This window comes from Opisthorchis viverrini (assembly GCF_000715545.1).
Source record: "Opisthorchis viverrini unplaced genomic scaffold opera_v5_621, whole genome shotgun sequence".
Taxonomy (NCBI): Eukaryota; Metazoa; Platyhelminthes; class Trematoda; order Opisthorchiida; family Opisthorchiidae; genus Opisthorchis; species Opisthorchis viverrini.
In genome coordinates, this window is record NW_008752290.1 from 89,769 (window position 1) to 105,017 (window position 15,249).

Here is a 15,249-nt window from a genome sequence, read left to right on the forward strand (position 1 = left end):
CTTCAGCTCAAAAAATCCTCGCAGAAAGTTTGTCCGCGAATTCGCGTTGGAAACATTAACAACAGCAACCAGATGACATAGAAGCGACTTATCAGGAATGCTGGGACAAATATTTGGTATGTAAATACTTCCAGAGGTGTACGAAAATCTTTTGAAAAGTGTGAGAGAATTTCGGAGATGTTTGAAACCAAATAGTGATGACGTCTGACTTGCGGCGCACGTGCGCAGTTGAACAACCTGAATCCATAATTACATACATAGTTACATTCGATCTACATTACGCTTCATATAAAGGCACAGACGATCATTCAGTCTCAGTCGGTGTGGCGTTTTCTGGAAAGGAAAATATAATAGTGAAGATTTGGTTGGATCCCGATAGACCCGATAGATCCCGATAAGCCATGAGAGGCTTAATGACCTCATTGGAACTCACACGGAAGGTGTGGTGAGATCGGTCATATGGCCCGGTTGTTAGTAGCCTCAGATGGTTGATGGTCTTGAAAATAACGTCCTCAGACCGTTGACGAAAGACAGGTCCCCCAAGTCCAGTGTTGATTCCCACTAAGAATTTATAGCCAAATCGACCCCTATCCGACCAATAATTAACTACGTGGTAAAATATCAGACTGTCAGCTTTTGTTGAGGTATGGACGAATTTCGCTAGTAACCAGAAGAATCGGTAGAATCCACTAATGAAATTTGCAAACGAAAAGTCTGGGAAATATGTAAGTTCAGCGGTTCATTTGCCGGTCAGTAGCATTACACATGGGACCCATCACAATATATCATATTCAGTTATAATAAAGCAAACCCAAGGAATAAAACAATATGAGCGATAGGGCGGTTAGGTCTTATCCAGCACATAGCTGCTTTATATCTGTCTTCTTCGAATGGAAGGCGAACATTTGAATAAAACTTGCCTCTGTACAAAAGTCACATACGTAGCAGTGCACATGAAAACATCCTAGGCACTCACTGGACGATATGGTCTAACCATTCAAAGCTAATGAAAGGCTGTGTGCTGGTCGATCATAAGTTCTTGTTAACTAGCTCGCAATGGAACTCTGGAAATGAGCACTAGGTTTGAAACAGTCGCATCGAACAGTTTACTCCGGTTCGTTTAACCAGAGGCCAAGCCATACAAAATGAGTGAGATACATAACATGCATATCTGAATCGAATGGCCATGAAAAGGTCAATGCCAACAATTTACCCTAGTTTTCCAACTATAATTTAAGGGAATTTTGGAGTGAGGACAAGTTTGAAACCAGTGAAGAATTCTGACAAACTTTATCAGTTACTCCCCACATACTTAGTTTTGGTTTCCGGAAATTGCACAATTACAACTCACTAAATGTTATCAGTTTTCGTAGAAAAGTTCCAAATTACGAAAGTGCAGCCGTGTCCCGTGTCAGCGACGATTCCCTTCCTAATTACCACCTCACTCGTTGGACAAAGAAGCACTGGTCACGTGACCACTCGACAAACTGGACAAAACCGTTTTAGCTCAATCATGTGCCCGCCAGGTGGTTTCTACGGCTGAGGAAACGCAGCCTATCTTGGTCCGCCAAAATCCTTAAAAAACATTCGAAAAAGTTCCAACCTGACCTTCTTATCATCGTCAGGGAGCCCGCAAGTTTCAGCGACTAAACAGGTGAAACGTCCTTCCTATTTACAGGCTGTGATAACCTTTTTTAACCCAATAATTAACTTTGTAACTGGGTTGCCTTTCCGTTACAGTAGGGAAAAGAAATACTACATTATTCTCACTCTGTATATTACTGTTTTAGATGTTTTTTTCGAGAAGGACCATCGGATTTTTAGTCAATAAAATACAAAAATGATGAGCCTTTCTTTTAGGAATACTAATCCCCCGAGATGGAAGTTTATGTTCTGTTTAGGGTTTCATCTGTGTTGCACTTGAAACGCAAATTCGTTTCAACGCAAACAAGAGAAGGGATTATCCACAACAACCCCTGAAACCCACGCATGTCCGTTTTGTTCAGGGCTCCGTTGGAAAGGCGAAGGTTGGCAGAATACATGTTAGAAAGTCAGCCAAAGACCAAGTTACCGAATGTAGACTACAAAGCGCATCAGTTTACATTAGGAGACCATTCAATCACTTCACTTGTTGCATCCAGTGGAAAAGAAAACAATTACACAATTTCTGAACAAGTCTTGCTTCGAATCGACCTTTGAATCTATCGTCGGTTGTCAATCCAACAGGAATTGATGGACCTTACACAATTAGCGGTGAGTATTCAAATGCAGTCGGCTTGGTCAAATAAATTTTCGTTGTATTCATACGAGTGAAATCTCACACAAGTGTCAGTCAATTTTTTGGATAAATCGGGAGAATCTTCTTTCATGCTGAGACCGTGATGGGCAACCTTTCTAGTGAGTCGATAACAAGAAACGGATTTGTCAAATTCTGGTATTGTAGGACATGTGTATACAAACTTCGTTTGACAGTGTCACATTGAAATGTCATGAGGACAACAATACGAAATCGGCAACGCCATTGCCTGTAGTGATTATTGAAGCTAATGTATTCATACTTTGTGCATGGGGGACCACACCAGTTTGAACGATATAAACAATCTACCGTGAGGTCGTGAATGGAATATGTGGACCTCACCTCCCCTATACGAATGATACTTGAAGATTTACTTTGACTCTATGTAATATCACCCTTTTTACTGATCGTCCCCTCCCATGGACTGCAGAGAATCGACAAGCAGCTCCAATCAACCACATAAACACATTGTTTTATTTGCAAGAGTTCAGGTAAATTGTGACATTCTGAGCCTTAATAATGATACAGGTTGCCCTTTTGTGCGATCTTTTTCATATAGAATTTTTTTAAACTCTTTCAATTTTCTTCATTGTCAATGTGCTTTCGATCTCAAATCTTTAGCCGATTTGGCATGTAAAACCCTGATAAGTGCCTCGTCATTTCATTGCCCGTCTTTTGTTCTTGATTCTGTCCGGCAAGTGAAGCCAGTTGACCAGCCAGTCAAAACAGAATGACTTTACCTAAGTAAACCTAGTCACGCTATCAACAGACAGACAGTAAATCAGAAGGCTGAATGATTTGCACGACGCGTAAGTCTTTCATCTAGGAGCTCGTCAATCAATGGGTCAGTCAGCACGTGTTCACGTGATTCGTGGGGCGCTATAGACTACCTAACTGAGAATTAGTCACACTAATAACCAGCTGCTCGTGGCCGTAACTTTGATCTTCAGCTAAAAACGGGGAGGTTCGAAGGTCCTTGCATATCCGTGAAGTATGCATTTCTGATGCTTCTTGATAAGAACGAAACAAATCTGCAGTGCTTCTCAGTTTTGTGGTAGTGACTGACTTTACTCACATCCTAAATAGATTATTCCCATCTCTTTTAAAACGGTCGATTTACTGTATTCAGTTGAGCTTTTTTCCTCAAAATACCTCGAAGCGAAAGGCATTTTGATCGGTTAGGATATGAAAGTAGCCCAAATCACTTGACCTCATTCCGTGATCAAAACTGCACCCGACAGATTTTTCAACAGTTGTATTACAAAACATCTATTTTCAGCGTTATCAACTGCATTTTTGTTTCCGTTTACCCATTTCTATTCCACATTAGAACTGACGTTTCGCTTCAGTGGCTCACCACACCAGCAGTGTTTGGCAACCTCAGAGGTCTTTTCTAGAATATTAAACACGCTGTGTTCGTCAGACTTTGTTGATTGCAACGAAGCTGAGAGTTCAACAACACGTCAATCTGTGGATGATTCGTTGAAGTAAACATACGTCATACCTCCACCGCATCCGCAGCAGTAACAGCACGAACTGATCGTGCCACGAAAAATTAAATGACGTCCTGCTGGTTTCTATTTTGAGAAACAATACACTCTGCATACTGCTTCAGTCAGGTAAGACCATGATTGTTGTTTTCTCTCTATAATCCAGTCGATGTCATTGACAGATTGTGCTTAGAACCGAATGCTTATGTCGATAATCCCTCTGTTAAAGAAACAATATTTGGTATCATTTTTGTTCCAAACAAATGACTGTTTACCTAAGAGTCATCCGCTTCTATCTTTCGTAGATCAATGAATTCGACATTTTCTAAGCAAACCACAATCAAGATAGAAAGAACGAGCCTCATTGGGCAATTCAACGAACCGCCAGATGTGTTCAACTGCCTAGTTGTAGATGGACCAATTAAGTGCTGGTCTAATGCGCATTGACAATAGCCGGTTGACAAAAATCCTTTACTGTTCTAGTCTCTACAACTAGAACCAAGACCATGATTTGTTCTGAAAATGTGGTTGGATTATTTAAACATCATCCACCGGATTTGTTTACATTCAGTCTAAACTGTATGCGAAAAACAGTTGCACGCCATAAAATAGCCGATCACCTGCTTGGTCTCCTTCTTGGAAAACTGATATTAGGGTATTTTCCCTCACAGTATTTAACTCGTTCTTTAGCTAAAAACCGTTAAGAACATTTGCGTAAATCCCAACCAACTATTTCAGTGGTTTCCTTCAACCTGTTTAACCGAACATTCAAAATATTGAATAGTGACACCTTCGTCGTACCAGGTTTCGGCTGCCCTTTGTTGATGTAGACAGAAAGTCCAACACAGAACAAACCGGCCATTGCCCCAATACACTGTGGTTGAAATAGTGTATTCCAGTGTAGCCTTCAGAAGCTACGCTGTTTGCAGGACTTTGTCAGGCAGAACCCAAGTAGCTTCATTAGACATAATTGTTACTACCCTTATTGCTTTGTCTGTCTCTGCGCATATCCGGGGTACAAATCGCGGATGAGCACTGCTGATGAGCTCTAATAAGAGAAAAACTCAAGTCCAGTGCTGCTCTTTAGTGTAGGCTCACCGGAATAATTACGCCAGAACAGGAGGATGACAGTTCAAACGAGAGTGATGTGACTATGAACGAGATTTGAATAGTTCTCACTGTAACGAACACTGACTTAGTGGACTCTCTGTTACTCACTGTAGAGGGGTAATGATCCACGTGATAGTTTGTCCAATCTTTATTTAAACCAACCTTCATCTGCCTGAAGCAGCACGATCGACTCAATCAGGTACAGTTTTGAATCCATTTGGGCGAGTGACGAATTAACTCCCTACTTTTTTTTATTCATTTGTTGAGTGAGTGACCGGAGTCTTTTAGAAACTTGCACAGATTCAGGCCTTTTCCCAAAACCACTCTTCTGGCCAGGTTGAGCTGACATGGCTGACACATTGAAGGCCAAGATAGCTCTTACGCTGGTATTGATTCGACACTGATTTAGGCTCACCTGGATAGACATCTGACTACACCCTGTAAAGTCACCCTTCCAACTACCCGACCCATGGGCACAGAAAACTTAGCTGGGGCCAAAACACATGTCTCATTAGTCGAATGAGTACGAACTTATCCACTCGATCGGTCGGTTAGATATGGAAGTGCCTCTGTGCCTGCCATCCTTCCTTTCATCTCAATTTTGTCGTGCATAATTTTTCTATCCTTAGAACCACTTATTTGCTGTTCACCTAGAACAACTCAGAAAAGTCCAGGTGCGTTAACGCTACCCGAGAGATATATGGTGAGCTGGTGACTGTTTCCGCATTGGCCTGTAACATCAAACGAACCGTGCGGACAGCCAAGAGCAATGGATAATACAAGAATTTACGCCGAGTTACATGTATACCCATCCGATCACCCTGTACCCAGTGCAAATCTGGAACGGTAAAACCAGAGAATGAGCACAAGGAGTGTGGTTTTAAATCCATCGGCACGCCAAAACGGTGGTTCAGAATGGTCCATTTAGTTGGGTACAACTGAACGGTTGAGTCCTAAACTGCATGCGAACGGTCGTCCGGCGACCCGCGATACTCAATTCACTCACTCAAGGAACGCGCACGTGACTAGCTAGCGTTTGCCACCCTTCAGCCAGGTCTGCACAAAGGGAGAATCGAACCTGGCAACACAAACATCATTTTAAATCATGTCTTTTACAACAAGTCCCACACGAAGGCCACGCCGTAAGACTAACTCCCGTTGGTCTCCTAGTGACTTGCAGCTTCGAATAGAGCAATTCAAAGGCGTTTTGCAAGCCTCAGTGCTGTGAGTAATGAAAACATCTTCCTTATTAAGGCCCGACTACAAGGAATACAATGAGTGAGTGCCGTCTAACAGCTGTAGGTATGTAAACACCATCCCTAAATAAACGACAACTCAATCTTATTGCTGAAAAGTGTCTGTGACCTAGGCGTACACTAATCCCTCACTCCCATATTCCGCGAGCAGGAATCCCATCAAGTTTCTAAGGCCTCCACTCCAGTTATTAACATATGTGGATTGCACCTGAAAACAGAATGGGGCGGTATGTCCGATCATTTAATCATGTGAGTCATCCACTTTATCATGAGTAAGTGTGATTTGATGGCCTTTAGGATCATATACGGGGTATCTCCAAGATACCCTTGATATATCTAACCTCCACTCTACCGCCTACGATGTTGGGTGCTCACAATCGACCTGCTTCTGTTACACCGATTTTTACTCAGTCTCGTGTGATTTTTGCATTTTTCACCGTCACGCATTTTTTGCTTTCCTAAGCCTATCGATTGTCCGTAATTCTACACCGTGCATAACCGTTTAATCACCTGCTGCATGCTTTCAACACATTCGTCCATTCGACTGAAATTTCTCCCATTGGAAATGCATCGGTCAACACATTTGCCACTGAGTCTGCCGTCTGTGGTACTTTCAAATCCTTAGCACATCATCAGCAAAGTGTAAAAACCGTAATCTCACGTAAACAACCATTTGTATTCGTAGATGTGGCCTTTAAACAAGACCCACCTAACATGTGATTCCCGCTTGTATTTCATTTTGCGGTTAAACAACTTCCTTCTTATCACGTGACTCGCTCAACAGACTAACCTCAATGCTTTCCGTTTACTTTTTACAAGCATCATTTAACCCAGACAGGCCATGCGCCCATACTGAACGAATCTCCCGTTGTCACTTTCATCCTTTCCCGGTACACTCCAAAAAGACCGACCATTATTGATATTTGAGGCGAGTTTGGCGCCAACTGTCAGGTCATTCAGCCCCTTGACAACTTGGTCAAATTCCGAGTAATGACTATTTTAGTTTCACTGTCTACCTGCTTACCACAACACGTCTAAACAATGAAATGCACTGAACTACTATCAACTTCATGTAAGTGGTATTTCCAAAAACTTCATTTATTGATTCATCGGCGACTTCATCTCGAACTTGGGGTCAAATCGACTAGAACTGTCCTTTCTTTTCCAGAACCTAAATTTGACTATGATTTCAAATCTTTTCATTCATAATACAGTTCAAAAAGTATTTTTATCAATTTTCAATTCAACTGCTCACCCAGTTTGGGCCTCCAAATTTGTGCCAACACTAATAGTATTCGTTGACTCAACGTCATCTTTTTATAAATAGGCGACTTAAGTCTCTCCAAGCCCCGCCGTTCGTATACGATCCACTTGGAACGTAAGTATTATTGATGACCGTATGTACACATTTAAGTACTTCAGATTAACTTTTACCGTTATTTCTGTTAAACCTAATTGACAAATGAGTTATTTATGGTACATGTACCCCGCCGGCAGTCTTCGTAACCTATCCTCCCATGCAAGCGACACAAAGAGTTTTATCAACAAAAATAACCTGAGTGATCAAGTCAGCTGCAATTTGTTTAAGTCCTCTGTTAGCAGATACCTAATTGGCGAATGAGAGTATGTAAAAATTCCGTAAAATTGGTGTTCAGTTACGAGTTGATTATGACAGAAGCTCGGAAAGCGCGCCCACGAGCCCGAAAGAACACGAAAACAGTTGAGGGCTGTCGAGGAGTTCTGAGAAACTTTATGAGCAATGTGGTCCGTCATTAAAATGATGTATTTCCATCTACAGGCAGATTGTACCCCCTTCCTCCCGATCAAACACTCTCCTGGCTTAAATCCACTGTTTCCTGCGTCTCCCCGTTGTATTTTATATTTATCCATAAACCTTAAACATGTGGAACCAAGTTTGATGAACTTTTCACGCGCGATGTTTGTTCACTAGCGTTACCACGTGTTGTGCGCGCACGTTTGTCACTAACTCAGATCGAGTCGCCGTTCGCTCCGGGTCTTCGTTGGACTTGCAACAATTCGTGCAACTATTGAACTGAAATCCCCATGATTTGATGTTTGTATCCCTTCCATATACGTAATTTGTACGTACCGCATTTTGTTGATAAATCACAATGCTCCGCCATTCTTCACTTGTGATTTTGTGTGTCAGTCATTTGGGCTTGCCAGAATACGTCAAGTATTCTCCTAAACCTGGACCGTGCAACAAGATCACCCGACAATGACTTCAGATTGTGCTACACAGGTTATGCGGAATGTAAGCTGAGATTTTTCAGAAAAGTTTGGAAAACAGTTGATAGATTTATTGCTTGGTAAGACTTTGCTCTTAACACAGGTTTCATCACACCGACTACCTGATTTACAAGGCTGGTTGTGTCTCAAGGCAGAAGTACCAAACAGCAGGTTCTCTTTCCAATAGCAAGTTGAATCAGTGATACATGTGTCCAAGCACGCTTTTATACATACCGCTACTTCATTCACCAAGAGATTTATCCGTTCTTGAAGTGTCATGTTTGTCACTAGAATTGAATAATGGTGAATGCTGTGTCGTTAGCTACTCAGAGTCCTGTGTCTACAAGACGCACTAAGACCAAGCTTCTGCCAGTCCTTGTGGGCTCAGTTGCTAGTCAAGTTAGAATAAACTCTGACAAGCGCCTGGAAGTCTTCGTCGTTCTGCCAATGCAGCCTGCTCCGCAAGAGTAAGGTAGAAGAAAAACTTAGTATTGCCGCTCATCCTTCAGTCACGGGATCTACATTACGCGGTCATACGTGTTGACTGGCTCCTCGAGCAGCGACTTCTCAGAAGAAGTTTCACTCATCGGGTGAAGTTGCTTGAGGAGCCAGTCAACATGTGTGACCACGTGATGTGGATCCCATGATTGAACGATGAGCGGCGCTATATCCTGTCTAAGTGCGAGTTAATCACACTGCTGACCAGCCGCCCGTGGCCGAACGGTTAAGTGTTCAAACTACTAGCCAGGAGGTCACGGGTTCGAAGCTCTCCGGAGTTTCGTGAGATACACACTGCTGATGATTGCCACTAAGGATGAAAAAGCTGCACAGTGCTTCTCGGCTTTTCAGCATAGATTGGCTTCACTTGCAGGACGAAATCTCCACAGGGAATTGATCGTTAATGGCCTAGAAATTCTCCATTACGCGTTGTCCGTAATCGCAGGCCTAGTAATTCTCATCGTAATACTCGCGTTACTCAGAGCCTCTTGTCTTATCTAGTCTAGTCTTTGCGTCACTCGTACTGAGGTTGAGGTTTACTCATTAGCTCATACGAGATTCGTGCTCCAGAGACGAAGTTACCCACCGCGACACTACAACCCAAAACCTGTAATGAGAATGTGAACACATTTGGCTGCAGTCTTATCAACCGTCTTTCAAAACTTCAAAAGGATGGTTTCTCCGATGAAACGATACCTATGGTTTAGTCCGAAGTCAATGAATCTTTGCCTTTTTCCTGCTTACACAAGCACCAAAAAAACAGACAGATTAGCAATACTTTTTGAACATTGTTTATCTTAAACAGACAGACAGACAAATGATGAGTCAGCGAGGAGAAATTCTCCTTTTGTGGACAAAGTTTTTCAACACGCCGTCGAAGTTCCAAAACGTGTTCATGATATGACGTAATCAATAAAACACCAATTAATAGTCATTGATCAGCGGGGTGCAAATCGTTCCAATTCTGAAGCTGATTGAACAGTACCAGACTGCAGAGTGGAGTGTGGCCGCTTTGTACCGTAACCCCACTAGATTTGATGAGGTAGTTGGCTCAGCAACACGCAGTATATATGGTTGTTTGTATTCTGATCAGAATGCTCTTGTTCTTTTCCTGTGCTCAACGTTAGATAAGGACTGTCTCCACCAACCTCTCTAATACGAAGTTGAATAAACGATAATCAGAGCAAACTATCAGCCAAGCAAAACAGACGCTGCGAATGCTGTGATAGCTTCAATGTAAAAGAAAGAAAGAAATCTTAAAGTCGTACTGAACGTACTTTTATTCGTAAACCTTAGTCTGACCCTGGTTTGTGTAGGTGAGTTTGGCTGCTTCTCGCAGCGCCGTTAACGACAACAACTCTCATAAAAACTAATATTTTACTGAAGTCAGTGGTTCATCTCTTGGAGGAACACTGTAGCTATGTGCCACAATTCCACACCAAAATGTTAACTTTCCCGCAAACGTTACATCTGATTATGCTCTCAAAACGATGAGACATTCAGAATTTGAAAACCATTAAACTTAAATAAAAGCAATAAAAAATGTTTAGTACCAGTTCATTTCCACTGCTGTGGATGGGTTGCAAGCGCCTTAAGAACAAGTAAACTAGTAAAAGCATTTGGTGTGATGAAAAATTTAGTAGGTTACACATTGCTATGATAGATAAAATTCCGAAGCCAGATTTTATCAAAGAGCGAAAAATGAAAAAGTAATTCAAGATCACAATGGTGGTTTGTGCACAATTCTTGCACCTTGATACAGACCGCGAAAATCTGAATAATCACCCTTTAGCTTGGTTTTCTAAAAGGACCTGGTTCGGGGAGTACGATGTAACGGTTGATACTACTGATGAGACATGCGAGTAGTATGTTTTCCCGTAAGTCCGATTGCGTCTCTTGAAAAGTAAGATCTGTTACGGACTGTGCGGAGTCGCTTTGTAGCATCTGCTTGGATTTGAGCAACAGTCAAAGAAAGTTCAGGAAGACGCGCTCAAAGAGAGGATGGATATTCAGTTTTTGTAAACAAGATGCATATGACAGTTTTGCTTCCATGTCCAATAGTCTGTAACTGTTCCGATGGTGTTTCTCTAATAAACAACTCCGCGGTGAATTCCTTCCTTTTGTCACAAGTACCCAAAAGGATCCGGTATTCTTTGTTTATTGGTACAGACGACAGAAAACCTTGCACATATTCCTATATAATGAGATCAATATGTGTAAAGTGAGTGAATTGTAAAGTTAGAGGATGAGACATCTGAAAAACTACTGTGATCGTCTACTTATGTGGATTTCATTTATTGAAAACGTTCATACATCCATTTTGTATGACTCAAAATAGACGTTAAACGCGTGAACCATTACTAGTAGGAGTATGGACTTTCCAGAGTGCAAAACCAATCTACTTCGACCACAAACCGTGAAGAAAGCCGGATTGTGATTTTTCCTCCGCTATAAGACAAAAAACGTTAATGATTACTGTTTTTTTTGTTCTCAGATTTTCATAACGACCGTTTACCATATTGAAGTTCTACCGTCGGACTAATCAAAATTTTCTTTTCAGCTTTTGGTGATGGCTTGATTTTTCTACATCGCGTGGTTCTCCCACCATGTTATTTTTCATGCTAAATAGTTCGGATATTTTTGGAATTTTCTAAAATAATCCTATACAAACCCTAAGATAGATTTTATATGTTGACTTACTGTCAGATTAAAGTATCACAAAGCGGGAAGCCCAACGATTGTCTGATACTTGAAACATTCTAACGTGGCAACAAGCTATTGTCAGATTTGCATCACATGCTAGGCCTATTAGACAACATGTAGGTTTCTGCATAATGAACGTGGGCGATACAGATGAAAACTTTTTATGTGCACTCATGGCACTTAGACCAACACAGATTTGTAATCTCATTTATAAACGCTTATGTTTTCGTTCGTGGAAAGACTACATTTACGGTGCTGATAAACCAGCTGGGTGGTGGAACAGACGCTTGGTAAATTACATTTCTACCATTTCCAAAATATCTTAGATTTTCGGAAATTAAAACTACTACGGCTTGGTGATCGTGTTATATTGTAGCGCCCCAACACCCCCCAAGAATTCACTCTTGATTTTCACTCAAAACAGTGACCTGCAAAATGGCATCAACCACATGTCGCCATAGTACAAAAGCGTTGTACAGAACAAGCAAGAGGGAGTTGAAAGATAGCGATCTCAGAGGCTGCTTAGCACCGACCATGGATAAGCAGACACTCTACTGTAAGCAGGCCATAATGAGTTCATACACTATGAAAGGGAGAAGGCCTTTGCTGCGGAGTTATTTATTAGAAAACGCCAACAGTTACAGTACAGACTATTGGACAGGGGAGCAAAACTGTCATATGCATCTTGTTCACGAAAACTGAATATCCATTCTCTCTTTGAACGCGTCTTCCTGAACTTTCTGGATATTCATTGACTGTTGCTCAAATCCAAGCAAATGCTACAAAGCGACGCCGCACAGTCCATATTAAATCTCACTTTTCAAGAGACGCAAAGCAGATGTACGAGAAAACATACTACATGCATGCCTCCCCCATCAGTAGTATCACCGTTACACTAGTTGCCATATTGCCACTTTGATACCAACACTATTTCTACAGCTTCACTAGTCAGAGATAATCAAGCAGGAAAAAAGTATCAAAAGAATCAAGAAGAATTAAGTAGCACTTACGGTGATAGCCACAACAAACAGTTCAAAGTTTTAGTTTTGATTATTATGGTAGGAGTAGAGTAGGATAGCAAAATTTCTCAGTCTTCCTGCTTGGTACCACAAAGTGTCCAGAATTACAGTCAGAAGTCACCACCACAATAATCATTCGCCGCTAGTTCATTAGTGTATGCGTCCCATCGCTAACAATGAGTGTATGTTTTAAAAAAGACCTACATTCTGCTTGTCCTCACCACCAGGTTCTCAGATGATCTTGACACGCTGCACCCAATAGTTTTCGTGGTTAGTTTGTTAGCAATATCATGATCGGAAGAGCAGGAAGAGGACTGACATGACTTTTAGCAACACAATGAATGTTTATGACCCAAAATTTTCGTACAATTTGTGATGGAAAACGTTGGGAAAACTCCCGAAAATGTCCAATATGATAGGTCTCTATCCCTGTTTTCGGAATCCCGGAATACTTAGGGTTTTTGTCCGATCACAGCATCCAAATGATGCTTTGTTTACACCATAACCACAGTGACCTGGGTGGTCCACGCAACCGGCTAATGTTTAGTTGATAAGGTTGATTTTATTATTAACCCCTATTGGGAAATCGTAGATTTATTAATTGTTAAAATCTGTCACAACCTGAAGATTCGTTTCACTCTAAATTTACCCACTGTGAGTGTACATACCACTAGAGTAGTGGGAGACATCTCGGAAGCCAATAAAATAAATGAACTCCACTGACAATAAAAAATAATCATTGTCCATTAGGACTACAATTATTTAAAAATCTGGACTGCTAATGCTGATACAGTGTAATGCAAATTGTAGTCTTGCAGGCCTGGTTGCATTTTTCATTCTTCTGATTGAAACATTTCTAAGTTACCCTGTCCTTATATTTCTTCCCTCGAGAAGAGTGCCTATTGATAGTGATTGAGGTCACCCAATTGATTTTGCTATAATTTTCCCATGAGGAACTTGATACTAAACTAGGTGATCAACTACCTAAATAACTTCTATCATTACACAGCGGTTTCAGTCACTTCGAAGATCTTGAATACTGACTTGTTGTCGTTCAGCTGTGCCTGGCCACCATATCACCCAAGAAAGCACGGATGCTCAGACACCACCAAGCTTCTCAAGCCCCAGACACGATCAGTTGAGATTAAGCGACAGATTTTAAGGTGCGAACCTTCCAGTCAGCAAGTTTGTGCTTTAACCACTGAACTATCTCCAGTTCGAATACAGTGTAAAGCGAGCACGCCTACTTTTTTCTGGAAAATTGGGTGAATGAAACAGGTGGCTTCCGCTCCAGTCGGTCACCGTCTTCTTTAGAGATACCGCACAATTTCAGAATCCATGGAAACTTAGAGCTTTTAGTCCGCAAGACGCTTTGTTGGCCAACTTGGCAGTTACCCGACTTGTTTCAACTTCATTAGCTAAGGTAGAGCCCTCGGAGCTACTTCATTTTTTCTTCAACGCTGCAGCAAGGCACCGCTGGCCTAAGAGTTATAGTTCCTCATTCCCCCGAGTCTGAATGCCCTCATGCCATCAACCACAATCATCTCCTCACCTAGTATTTTCATATATTTTGGAGGCTGACGAATAGGCCAAACAGTTTGGTTAAAATTCCACGCAGATTATGGTGGCCTGCGTGCAGGAGTAATGAAAACAACCAGGGAATTAGGTAGTCCCGTGTGTGGAACGAGCGCCGCAACTTCAAGATATTGCAACACAGACTAGGGAGATATTTAAGTCCAGTCTGGTTTGGTTATATTTCTGAAATCATACTTCTAGCCCGTTGCTACTGCGAATATGATAAACTGAGAATGACACAAAAGGCCTCTTGATAAGAATAGCGACTTTCAATGGTTTTGTGCGCGCAAATTATGTTGTCTTGGACACTGGTTTTTGTGATCCGGAGTAATTGTTGGAATTTACTGTATGTAGTGCAAGAAAAGTTGAGGATTTTGAAACAACCCCATCNAATTTCTCAGTCTTCCTGCTTGGTACCACGAAATGTCCAGAATTACAATCAGAAGTCACCACCACATTAATCATTCGCTGCTAGTTCATTAGTGTATGCGTCCCGTCGCTAACAATGAGTGTGTTTTGAAGAAGACCTACTTTCTGCTTGTCCTCACCACCAGGTTCTCAGGTGAACTTGGCATACTGCACAAAATAGTTTTTGTGGTTAGTTTGTTAGCAATATCATGGTCGGAAGAGCAAGAAGAGAACTGACATAACTTTTAGCGACACAATGAATGTTTACGGCCCAACATACTCTTGGAGTTTGTGATGGAAAACGTTGGGAAAACTTCCAAAAATGTCCAATATAAAAGGGCTTTATCCCTGTTTTCGGAATCCCAGAATACTTGGGGTTTTTGTCCGATCACAGCATCCAAATGATGCTTTGTTCACACCATAACCACAGCGACCTGCGTGGTCCACGCAACCAGCTAATGTTTAGCTGGATAAGGTTGATTTTAATTATTAACTCCTATTGGGAAATTATATATTTATTAATTGTATAAATCTGTCACACAACCTGAAGATTCGTTTCAATCTAAATTTACCCACTGTGAGCGTACATACCACTAGAGTAGTGGGAGACATCTCGGAAGCCACTTAACTAGATGAACTCCACT